The sequence below is a fragment of the Ictidomys tridecemlineatus genome, chromosome 6 (genome assembly GCF_052094955.1).
Source record: "Ictidomys tridecemlineatus isolate mIctTri1 chromosome 6, mIctTri1.hap1, whole genome shotgun sequence".
NCBI classification, from domain to species: domain Eukaryota; kingdom Metazoa; phylum Chordata; class Mammalia; order Rodentia; family Sciuridae; genus Ictidomys; species Ictidomys tridecemlineatus.
Window position 1 is genome coordinate 130,032,984 of NC_135482.1, and position 11,316 is coordinate 130,044,299.

An 11,316-nucleotide genomic window follows, 5' to 3' on the forward strand; every position below is an offset into this window, starting at 1 on the left:
GTGACCTCCCACACTGGCTAGCAAGCCCAGAAACTCTGATAGGGAAGGAAGAAAAAGAAGAGACCATCATAGTACTTTACACCTAATTCAGACTTATCCTACCATGTGGCCTGGGGAGTGTTCACTTTAAATCAAGTTCAGCATTTTGGTTAATATATGGGACTGGTCCTATAAATTTCTAACTATAGAAAGTCTTTTCTCATAGTAAGCTTAGTAATTTCCATTTTCAAAGATATGTGTGAAGAGCAATTATCTTTTTAAACTTGAACTTCAAAAGGATTGACCTAAGAAAGGAAACAGTAATTAGTAAATATGTTCTCCATTTAGATCTCATCTGTCAGTCAACTTTCCACTGCTGTGACAAAACCCCTGAGAAAAATAACTTAATGGAGGAAAGGTTTATTTTAGTTCACAGTTTCAAAGATTCCAATCCCTAGTTGCTTGGCCCTGTTGTTGTGGGCCTGTGGCGGGGCAGAACATCAGCAAGGGTGTGGTGGAGGAAAGTTGCTTACCTCATGACCACCAAGAAGGAGAAAGAGAGAGAGAGAGAAGGAGCTGGTGGAGAAGAAATATCCTTCTAGGACACACTGCCAAGGACCTGAATCCTCCAGTAGGTGCCAATTCTTAAATTTCTTCGACCTCCTTATATAGTCCATCAAATTACAAACCCATCAGTGAATCAGTCCATTGATAAGGTGAGAGCCCTCATGATTCAATCACCTTCCAAGGTTGCATCTCTGGCCATCATTGTCTTAGGGACCAAGCCTTTAGATCATGAGATTTGAAGAGCGGAGGGCATTTTAGATCTAAACTATGGCAATCCACAAGACACAAGTGTTATGTTTTAATTGCTGGAAATACATTTTTTAAAAATTTTTTTTGTTCAGTTTTCAATGGATCTTTATTTTATGTATTTTTATGCAGTGCTAAGGATCAAACCCACTGCCTCACACATGCTAGGTAAGCGCTCTGCCACTGAGCAACAATCCCAGCAGGCAAATACATTTTTAAATTGAGAATTAAGGATATTTCACATTAAAACTTATTTCTATGATAATTTTATCTAGAATAAACATAGGAAAATAACCTCATTTCTTTGTTTCAAGAGTGAAAATACCGAATGCTGGAAATGTTTTGACAACCTTTCTAAAGCATAACAATTAAGCGATTTAAAATACTGCAATCAATAGCTCATTATTTATATTTATGCCTATTAAATAATATGACAAGGAAGATGGAAAGTTGAATTCAAATATAATTCAAGAGGCATTTCAAGAGTAGGAATCCTTGTACTCTGTAATGTTGTTAGCTTTCATTAATCTTGGTGACTTTTTTTTTTTCCTTCATAGCTTGCCTCTGGATACTCTAATCAAAATTAAAACTCAACACTAACTATATCATTAAAAATCTCTGTATGCTTTAGAAAACACATTGAAAGGGAAATTATATCATTAAAAATCTCTGTATGCTTTAGAAAACACACTGAAAGGGAAATAACCTATGTGCATAAATGAATAAAAGATAAAAGAAGAAAGTTCCTCTTCCAACCACCAACACCTAATTGCTGTGTGTACATAACTTAATGTGTGATTCTCCAACTCAAAGCCAAATTTTTCTACTATAACTGCGAGGAACATATCAAAAACTGATAGTGTTTGTATTGAATATAAGTTATATATATTCTAAACAAAATAATTCTATAACTATCCTACCTGTAGGATAATCTCACTAGAACAAATAAAATCCCATATATAATTAAACATAATGTCATTATTTTTAAATTTTATTATAATCTTAATACATGAGGACCAATTTAAGAAAAACTGTTAGCATTTTATGGGAATTTCTCTAGTGGTTTGGAACTGTCTTAGTCCATTCAGGCTGCTATAACAAAATACCATGTAGCAGAAAAGCAAAAGAAGACTCTTCATCACAGTTTTGTAATTTGGGAAGTCAAAGGGCAGTCAGACAGGTATCCAGTGAGTCTCCACATTGTGGTTCATACACAGATCCATCAGGCTATGTCCTCAAATGTTAGAAGAGAATAGCTGGCTCTCGGGGGTCTCTTTTATAGGAGAATTAATCTCAACTATTTAGGACTCTACCCTCATGATCTAATCTCCTCTTAAAGGCCACAACAACTAATACCATCACATTGGGTGTTAGAATTTAACTATATGAATTCTGCAAAGATGTAAGCAGTCAATTGGAAAAAATTTCCTTCAAACCCCAAACTATAATTGTAGTCCACTTGAATAAGACAATATACTTTCCCCAAATGTGGAGGATATTGTATGGATACATATCTGTTCATTTGGGGTGGAAAAGTATGTGTTTATTTAACAGCAGTTAAGTTCAGATGTAAAACTACATGAATTATAATGATCTTGATTTAAGATGTATGTGTATAAACAAATAAGTATAATATAAGATTTCTTAATTATCACAATATATTCAAAAGTTTTGTCAATTGAACCAAAATATCAGTACCACAAATTGGTATTGTAACTCTGGGTCATTGTAAACATTTATTACATAATTAACTTGATATAGTATGGATAGCAGCAACAAATGGAAATTATCAGTTATATAACCATTATTAAATTAGTTTATGTGAGCTTACAAAGCTTTAAAACTCACATGAAGACTAAGATAGATGACTAAAAATAAGAATTATGCAATAAAACTTAAATTGATTGGAATTTAATGTGTTCACCAGTCAAGATAAATGTGTTACTGTCGCCAGTTGCTATTTTCTTGTTGAGGTTTTTGAAATGTGAATATAATAAGTTACAAGTGGAATTCCACAAGGAAAGGACATGCAAACAAACCATAATCCCCAAAATGATGGTTTGCTATTAGTGTGCCCTTTGTCCTTGTATTTATTAATGAGTCATTGTCATTTCTAATTATCTAGAAATTCTATTTCACAAAACTAAGAAGCCTTGGGTATTATGAAAGTCCAGGAGGCACTCACCCATGCATTACTATTTATAAAGAATAACAGAGAGATTAAATAAATTTTGTATCATAAAATTATTTTTGAAGTCAGATATGCTATGAATACAAGGTATTGTATTATTATGGCAATTATTTTAAGGATTAATACGAATAGTGTGTGAAAATAATCTATCATAATATTGCCTAATGTTTACCCTCAATTATATTTATATTTTCATCTGCCTTTTGATTCATAGTTACATTCACATAGTTAAATTATTAAAATGAAAATATGCTCTAGCCTCTCCTCTTATGATAATTTGGTAATTGAATGAAGTAATATAATGGATATGGAGGCAAATTAGTCATCTGGACAGCAGCTTGGGCTAAAATATACCACTTCACAGGTATATGGCATTGAATAACTCCTTCAAGTACTCTATGCCTCACTTTCTTCACCTGGAAAATTAATAACAGTCCCTTCCTCAGTCCCTTTAATTACTTACAACATTTACTGGTAAATACTGAATTCTCAGTAACTGTCTTTTTATGAGACCCATTTTGCAAGGTAGATAAATCATTTTTACTCTATAATGTGGACAGGATTTTGTTGGGGCTAAAAAAATAAGGTTCTTTTTAAGCTTTACAGCACAGTGTGAATTATCTTTTTAAAAAAGTGGTACATAGTTATTTGTTTGGACATTTTCACTAGGTAAATGTACTTTGAATATATAGCCTGATATAACAGAAGATACAAAAGTAGGTAGAATAGCAAAATCTATAGAGACAAAAGTTAGATTAATGGTGACATAGGGCTGATCTTGGGAAGGCTTGAAAAATGGACTGATAGCTGAATGTTTTAAAGTTTATTTTTGAGATGATAAAAATATTCTAAAATTAACTGGTGATAGTTGCATATATCTGTGAACACACAAAAAACATTGAATTGAACATTTTTACATGAGTGAATCATACAAAATGTAGATTATATCTCAGAGTTAAAGAGAAAGGAAAAATATGCAGATAAAAACTATAAATGTGTTTTTTCACAAACACCACATAGCATAGTTGCTTTAATTGTTGTATTTGTATTAGAGTGCCAGGAGTGTGGTATTATTTTTAGAGTGCCATCTTCAGAACTCTAAAAATATCTAATTTCCATCAACTTCTGTGAAGTGTGACAGTGCTTTCCTGTGATATATTTTGATCAAATAAACTATGATGTGTTTTTTTCTCATCTAGTATAAATTGTTTAAAAACAAAATATTTTGAGAACTAAAAAGGGCAGAATAATGAACTGCCTAAAAGCATGTATCTAAAATTAGATTCAGCCTGCTGCTGACTTTTCTGACCTTGAGCAAGCTTATTTACCTCCTAGGCTTGAGTTTCCATATTGTTAACTTGGACACAGTGTTCCCAGCTAATAAGGCAAATAATAAATTAAAGTAAAGCATTTTCCAAAGTGTGTGCTAAAAAGCAAACATTCAGTAAGTATAAGATTCAGTAAATAATCTGCCTGTAAAGAAAAGCAAAGTTATGCTTTGTTCTTATAAGTAAATATGAAATAAGAAAGATGAAATCTTCTTGCAACTTTCCCCAAAGTTGTCTTCCTTTAAATATGAAGAAATTTCTCATAAATCAATTCCCAATTCCTATATCTTGTCATTTTCTTTTTTTTTTTTTGAATGTGATACAAAAGATTTAACCTCTATTTTTTTTTTTTGTACCAGAGATTGAACATGAGCGCTCACTGAGCCACATCCCCAGCCTTTATTTATTTATTTATTTATTTAAATTTTGAGGCAGGATTCTGCTAAGTTGTATAAGGCCTCACTAAGCTTCTGAGACTGGCTCTTGAACTTGCAATCCTCCTGCCTCAGCATCCTATGCTGCTGGGATTATAGGCATTTGACACTGTGCCTGGCAAGATGTTAACCTCTTACCAAAAAAATTAAGTGTGATGTACTATGTTGCTAACTATAAGAACAACATTGGTCAGAAAATCTACAACTTTTCCAACTTGAATGACTAAAACTCCCCTTCACCAAACTATTACCCATTTCTATTTCCCCAACCCCCTGGTAAAAACACCATTCTTCTTCCTACTGTCCTGTGGAACCTTAGGGTCATTCATTTTCCATCAAGTCTTGTGAGATGTGGCAGCACTCCACACTGATACGAGTGGAACTAAATGAACTCTTATGTTTTTCTTACATCCAGTCTCCAAGTAGGATGAAAATAAGAACTTTGGAAAACTAATTATTCATACGCTAACTTATGTATGCAATAGCCAGGAAAAAAAGGTAAGCATATAAGCAAGCTAAAGTGTGATAATTATGGTAGAATTTCTAGCCATGCTGTTGTGCTTTGAGCCATGCAGTCTGAAACTAAAATCTTCACAGCTCGCCATACCACCAATCATGTCCACTGTTGTATAAGGTATCAATCAGCTAAAAGTTTTAGTGAAAATCTTAGGATGCTAAAAAATGCTTGCTATCATGACAGATCATATGGAGGAGACCAATCCCTAACATTCTTTTACTGCTATCATTTAACTACAATCAGAATCATGTCCTTGCTGTTTCTGGAACACATAAGACACAAGCCCACTTCTGAGTATTTGCTTTAGGTCTTCTTTTTAGTTGTTTTTTTTTTTTTTTTTGTCTAGAACATTCTTTTTGCAAGCATTTGATCAGCTTATTCCCTCAGTTTTTAAAAAGTCTTGTTCAGATTTCATTTTCCCATTAATGCCCAGCTTCACAGTACTGTTGTAGGTCTTCCCTACAAGACCCCAGTCCTTTTCCCTCTTCCTATTACCTTTTTTCATATTGCTAATCAATTTATATTACACAATCACTATGTTTCAGTAAAATAGCATAATTAGTTGGATAAATATTTCTCTGAAAGCTGAAAAATATAACATTTGGACTAACTCCTCCTAAATGATGGGTAGTATTTGTACATCTTTGGAAGAGATGATTTTAAGTGACCCAGGTGGTGAAAACATTGTATTCAGAGAAGAAGTAACAAGTCACCCACCTTGTCAGAAATAAAAGGCAACACTGATATACCATGGGATGCAAATCACATCATATTACTCTAGAAGAGGAAAAAATAATAATTGCCCATAATAGCAAAAATATACTATTAATATACCCTCATGTAATAATAGCAATAAATATTCAGCAATAATAAAATAGCAATTCAAAAGTCTGTTACATGATATTTTCTATATACAACTATTTTCTACATGTAAGTATTAATATACTTATGTAAAAATATAAATTAAGTGCCTCTAATGGAAAAGTATGGCAACTCTTTTAATCTGTTTAAATTTTTAGAATTGTCACTGTGTAGGTGCACTCCACATCAGAGCACACAACCTGAGTTATTTAGGGGGCACTGAAAAATACAGTGGATGTGTAAAATTATATTTATGGTGATGTACTAGAGAATATATCCTCATTTTAAAGAAGTTATCTACAAAATAGTTTCAGTCATATGCATGTACTTTTTCCTAAACTTCTACTTGACAGAAAAAATATGGACCAGTAGACATATAAGTGAGGCAGGTTATCCAAAGAGATAAATGTTGATTATAAAAGCTTGAAGGGAGTACACTTTAAAAATTCCTCTTTTACCTTCATTTCCTAAGTATGTTATGGCCTAGACAATCTTCACAGTATAAGACCAGTTCCCCTGAGCCAAATAGCAGTCATATGACATGCAAAATACAATTATCCTCAGCAGGATAGCAGATAATTGGGATATGCATAGAGATATATTTTTATCACTTTCTCTGCTGTTTACAGTCTTATTATATTTGCTCTGAGACTTGCAAAAAGTCGCAGTACCTAACAGAATCCCTTTTTAGCCATCAGAATAGCTGTCCACAAGGTGTTCCTGTCCTGTAATTTAAAAACATATCTGGCAAACCAAAGAACATAGAAGTAAAATAGAATGTAGAATTCTATCCCTCCCTTGGCCACTAAGAATGTTACTCATGGTGCAGATCAAATCACTTTATAAAAATGTGTTTTTCTCTAAGGAAAAAATGTAAAAAGTAATTTAAAATATACTGACAGAGTCTTCTGGTTTCAGCTCTGACATTCAAAGACGCTTTAAATTATCATTTCTATCCTTAACAAGAAAAGTCTGGGCGAACTGAAAATCAATGACTTTTCTTACATCCATAAGAGAATCCAGGTTGAAGCACAAACTGCCACTCAAAATGTGGAAAGTTGGGGAAATTCTGAGATTCATATTTATCTAGAGCAGAAGCCTCTGGACTTGCAAATTGGTAGGATCAAGTGTATTGCTGGATAGTTATGACCTTGTGCACAAATAAGAGAATGGGTACCTCCTGAGAGGCACAGACCTAATGCCACCATCCTCATTACCATTGGGGACTTTCTCTCCTGGAACCTACACTGTTAGAACTCAAGGGACATCTCCTCAGGGCTCTGTCAGGAAGGGCGAGCATTGTGAAACCTAGCCAAGGACATCTCCACAGCAAATGCCTCCCTTCCAGGCTAAGAGACTTTGCCAGAAAATTCCCTTTCCACCAAAGGAAAGGGGATTCTTCCCCAGTTGAGCACCCTCCGCTCTATCTTTCTCACCCAACAAGATGAAAAAGCAGTCAATATGGGACTGAAAAAAAAATACACTGGGAAACCTGCATTCAGAGATTGAAAGTATAATACTCTCCTTTCACATCCTACAACAAAGATCCAGCATAGGAACAATGGATTGAAGGCAAAAGTGGATGCAAAAATCTGAGGAACCATATTTAGAGAACTCAAAGACAAGAGGGGGAGCAAAAGTAAGTAGAGGAACTGGAAGTCTCTGCTCTCTCTTCAGCAAACATTAGTACAGCCCACCTCCTAGCATTCTCACCTCTAAAAGCATGTATAGTTCCACTTATATTACACATCCAGAAGTCCCCAGCAGCTGCAAAAGCAGGAATGTCACAAGCCAAGAATAACACATGCACAGACTTTGCTCTTCAAATATTTATTGAAACAATTTTGTAATTGTATACAAGGGACTTTAATCCTTCAAATCCCAGGCTGAGTTTCCTGTGTTTATTCTATGCTATTAGTGAGTTTGTTCTGTATTTGCATGACATTACAGTGTAATTATCAGGAGATAACTGTAATTATGAAAGCAAGTACTGATGACCAGTATACACATTGTCCCCATTGTCACAGAACTTAAAAGCAAGAGAGGAAGATGTATTGTCGAAATAGTTTCAAGGATTAAGAAAAAGGCTCAATTAGAATGTGCATATCCATAAGAGTAATAAGATTAAAAAAAACTTACTAAAGATATTACAAAATATTACAGTAGATTATATTATAAATATAAGGGCTTTGAGTGCATTTATTATAACAATTATTAGGTTATATTTTAGCATCTTTTTAATTGTCACTTAAACTAACCACTTTTTTAATAGTCCTATACACATGTATCAGATGATCCATATTAAGATCAAAATCAAAAGTCTCCATATATACATTCCTTTTCTTTTCTATTAGAGAGAGAGAGAGAGAGAGAGAGAGAGAGAGAGAGAGAGAGAGAGAGAAAGAGAGTGAGTTATGATAGTTACTTTCTTTATTTCAACACTTTTTCTGGAAATTGTGATGTTGAGAAAATGAAATAATATTTTATTAATTTGAGTCCATATTTTTTTTACATCATCAAAACGATTTGGTTCTTTCTATATGTTCTGAACTCTATTATGGTCTACAATGGTGAATGAGGCATGGTACCTCTCAGGAAAATATTTTACATGATATTTTGAGTACACTGTTATGAAAAAAATCTTACACTTAAAAAATCATGCCATATAATCTGTTTTCACTTGCAATAATATGGTATGCAGTTATATCTATTTCATTTCAATTTTCTACATCCAAAATTTAAGCAATAAATTGTGCACATAAAGCTCCACAGATGGAGTACTTAAATTTCATCCAACCAACAATAATCTACCACAAATGCTTAAGAGTTCCATGCTAACACATTGAACAGATTTGATTCCAGTTTGAATACATCTATTCCTTAATGAAAGAGCCTCTTTGAATTTGTTGCTACAATTAACAATATAATATTTTGAAAATAGTTATTAATCCTTTTAAAGAAAAAAAGCAAAACTTGTTTGATGCTTTTCCAAAAGTCATAGAATGCATACTTGTATAGATCACTTAAAAGTGAATAAATACGTTACTTAAAAGCTTTCTGTAAAGTTTTACAGTAAATGGTTTAGTGTTATAAATTAGTGTTTCTCCAAATGAAAAATAATTTTGTTTAAATTGGCACAAAATTAGCCAACTCTGTTAAATGTTTATGTTTGATGCTGAAATGTGTAATTCTCATTATCATTCAGTGCCTCTGGATATTATAATCGTATTTGTATATCGACTTCAAATTTTATGAATACATTTTCTGCCTAATAATCATTGCACCAGTTGGCTTATTTTAATGTAACATGATCATTGCAAGGAAAGAAAAACCCTAGTATCGCCAGTAGTCATTTGAAATCACTGCAACTGTTGGTAAATTAATTAAATTAATTTTAATTAATTAATTAATTTAATATTGATTTGCATCCCCAGGACTCTAAGATAGTAATAGGAAAAATCTCTGTCATATTTTGGACCTGGAAAGCCCCTCAAAAATCTTACTTACTAGTGCTCTGACCTCATCAGTAGATAATTCCACTGATAGCCTGATAGCTGAAGGAGTACTGGGTGGTAACTGAAGGCAGATGTGGCATGCATCAAGGAAGTAGGTCATTAGGAGTGTGTCCTTGGGGACTGCATCTCTTCCGTGGCTGCTCCTATTTCATTCTCTCTCTCTCTCTCTCTCTCTCTCTCTCTCTCTGCCTTTCTCTGTCTCTCCTTCCTCTTCCTTCCTGATTTCCACGAGCTGAGCAGTTTTTCTATGCCATACCATACACTAGGATATTCTGCTTCATTTGAGTCCCAGAACAATGGAGTCAGTTGACCATGAACTGTAACCTTTGAAACCATGAGACCTGAACTAATTTGTCCTCTAAGTGGTTTTCCTCAAGTATTTGTTCACAGCAAAAAAACAAAACAAAACAAAAGTGCTCATTACCAGACTCTTCAAGATTTTGTTTACTATGTGTTCAATTATGAAGATCATATTTTCTTCCTAAGTTTGTAACTGGATCACCTTATCTGATATTAATAATAATCCACCAGGATCACATATGATGAGGTTTCACTTATTCTATTGCTGCTAAATGGGTACAGTCAAGACCTAAGGGTACATCTAGACATCAAAGATAATGTTATGAGATTATTGAAGTATATAAGAAACTATCCCAAAGTAAAAAGAAGCACCAAAAGTTTATTCAGAACATAACATTATACTAAGTATTTCTAAAAGTAAATATCATTTATAATATTTCATAATTAACATGTTTTGTATGCTTCCTTAATTGTTAAAATAAGAAAAAAAAATTGACAATATGCTCATTTTAAAAAAGAAAAAGTACAACCAGTCTTTTATATCCATGGGTCCTATGTCTATAGATTCAACTAACCTTGAAACAAAAATATTTGAAGAAAAATTATCTGTATCAAACACGTAACAGCCTTTTTTTCATTGTTAAATAAACAATATAGTATAACAATTATTTATATGACATTAATTGTAATAGATATTATAAGTCATGTGGAAGTGATCTAAAGTATATGAGAGGAAGTGTGTGTAGGCTATATGGAAATTCTATGCTATTTTTTATAAGGAACTTGAACATACATAGATTTTGGAATCCTTGGGGATCTTGGAGCAATTTCCCTGTGCTACTGACCCAGTGACCAAAGGATGACTGTATTATAGGGGAGGAAAAGAGTTACTTTCATTTATCTTTTTAGATTATTTTTGTTTGTAATACAAATTAAATTGTCATAAGGCAAATAATAATAATAATAATAATAGATTGTCATAAATCTCTGGCCCCTCTCCTCAACATAAAAGTCATTTTAATTACATATTTATGCACTGGAGTCCCCAAAATATGAAACACAAAAGACCAGGTGATTGAGGGTTGTATAGCATACTGTGCTACAGAATGGTATAGGAACTGGGGCTTCTGGGCAATGGTACAGACAAATTATGTGATGATGTGTGGGAGAATCAAGATGGCCTCATTCTGTAGGCTACGACTCTTGGCTAATACAATTTGGAAGTAGCTCTTTTTTTTCTGATAAATATTTCTTTATGAATAAAAATTCCCATTGTGAAGTTAAATTTTCTTTAAAAGGAGAAATTTTATAACCTTATTTTACACAGTTAAGGGACAAGTGAAGTTTTTTTCTATATTGGAAGATTTTTAATTTCTGA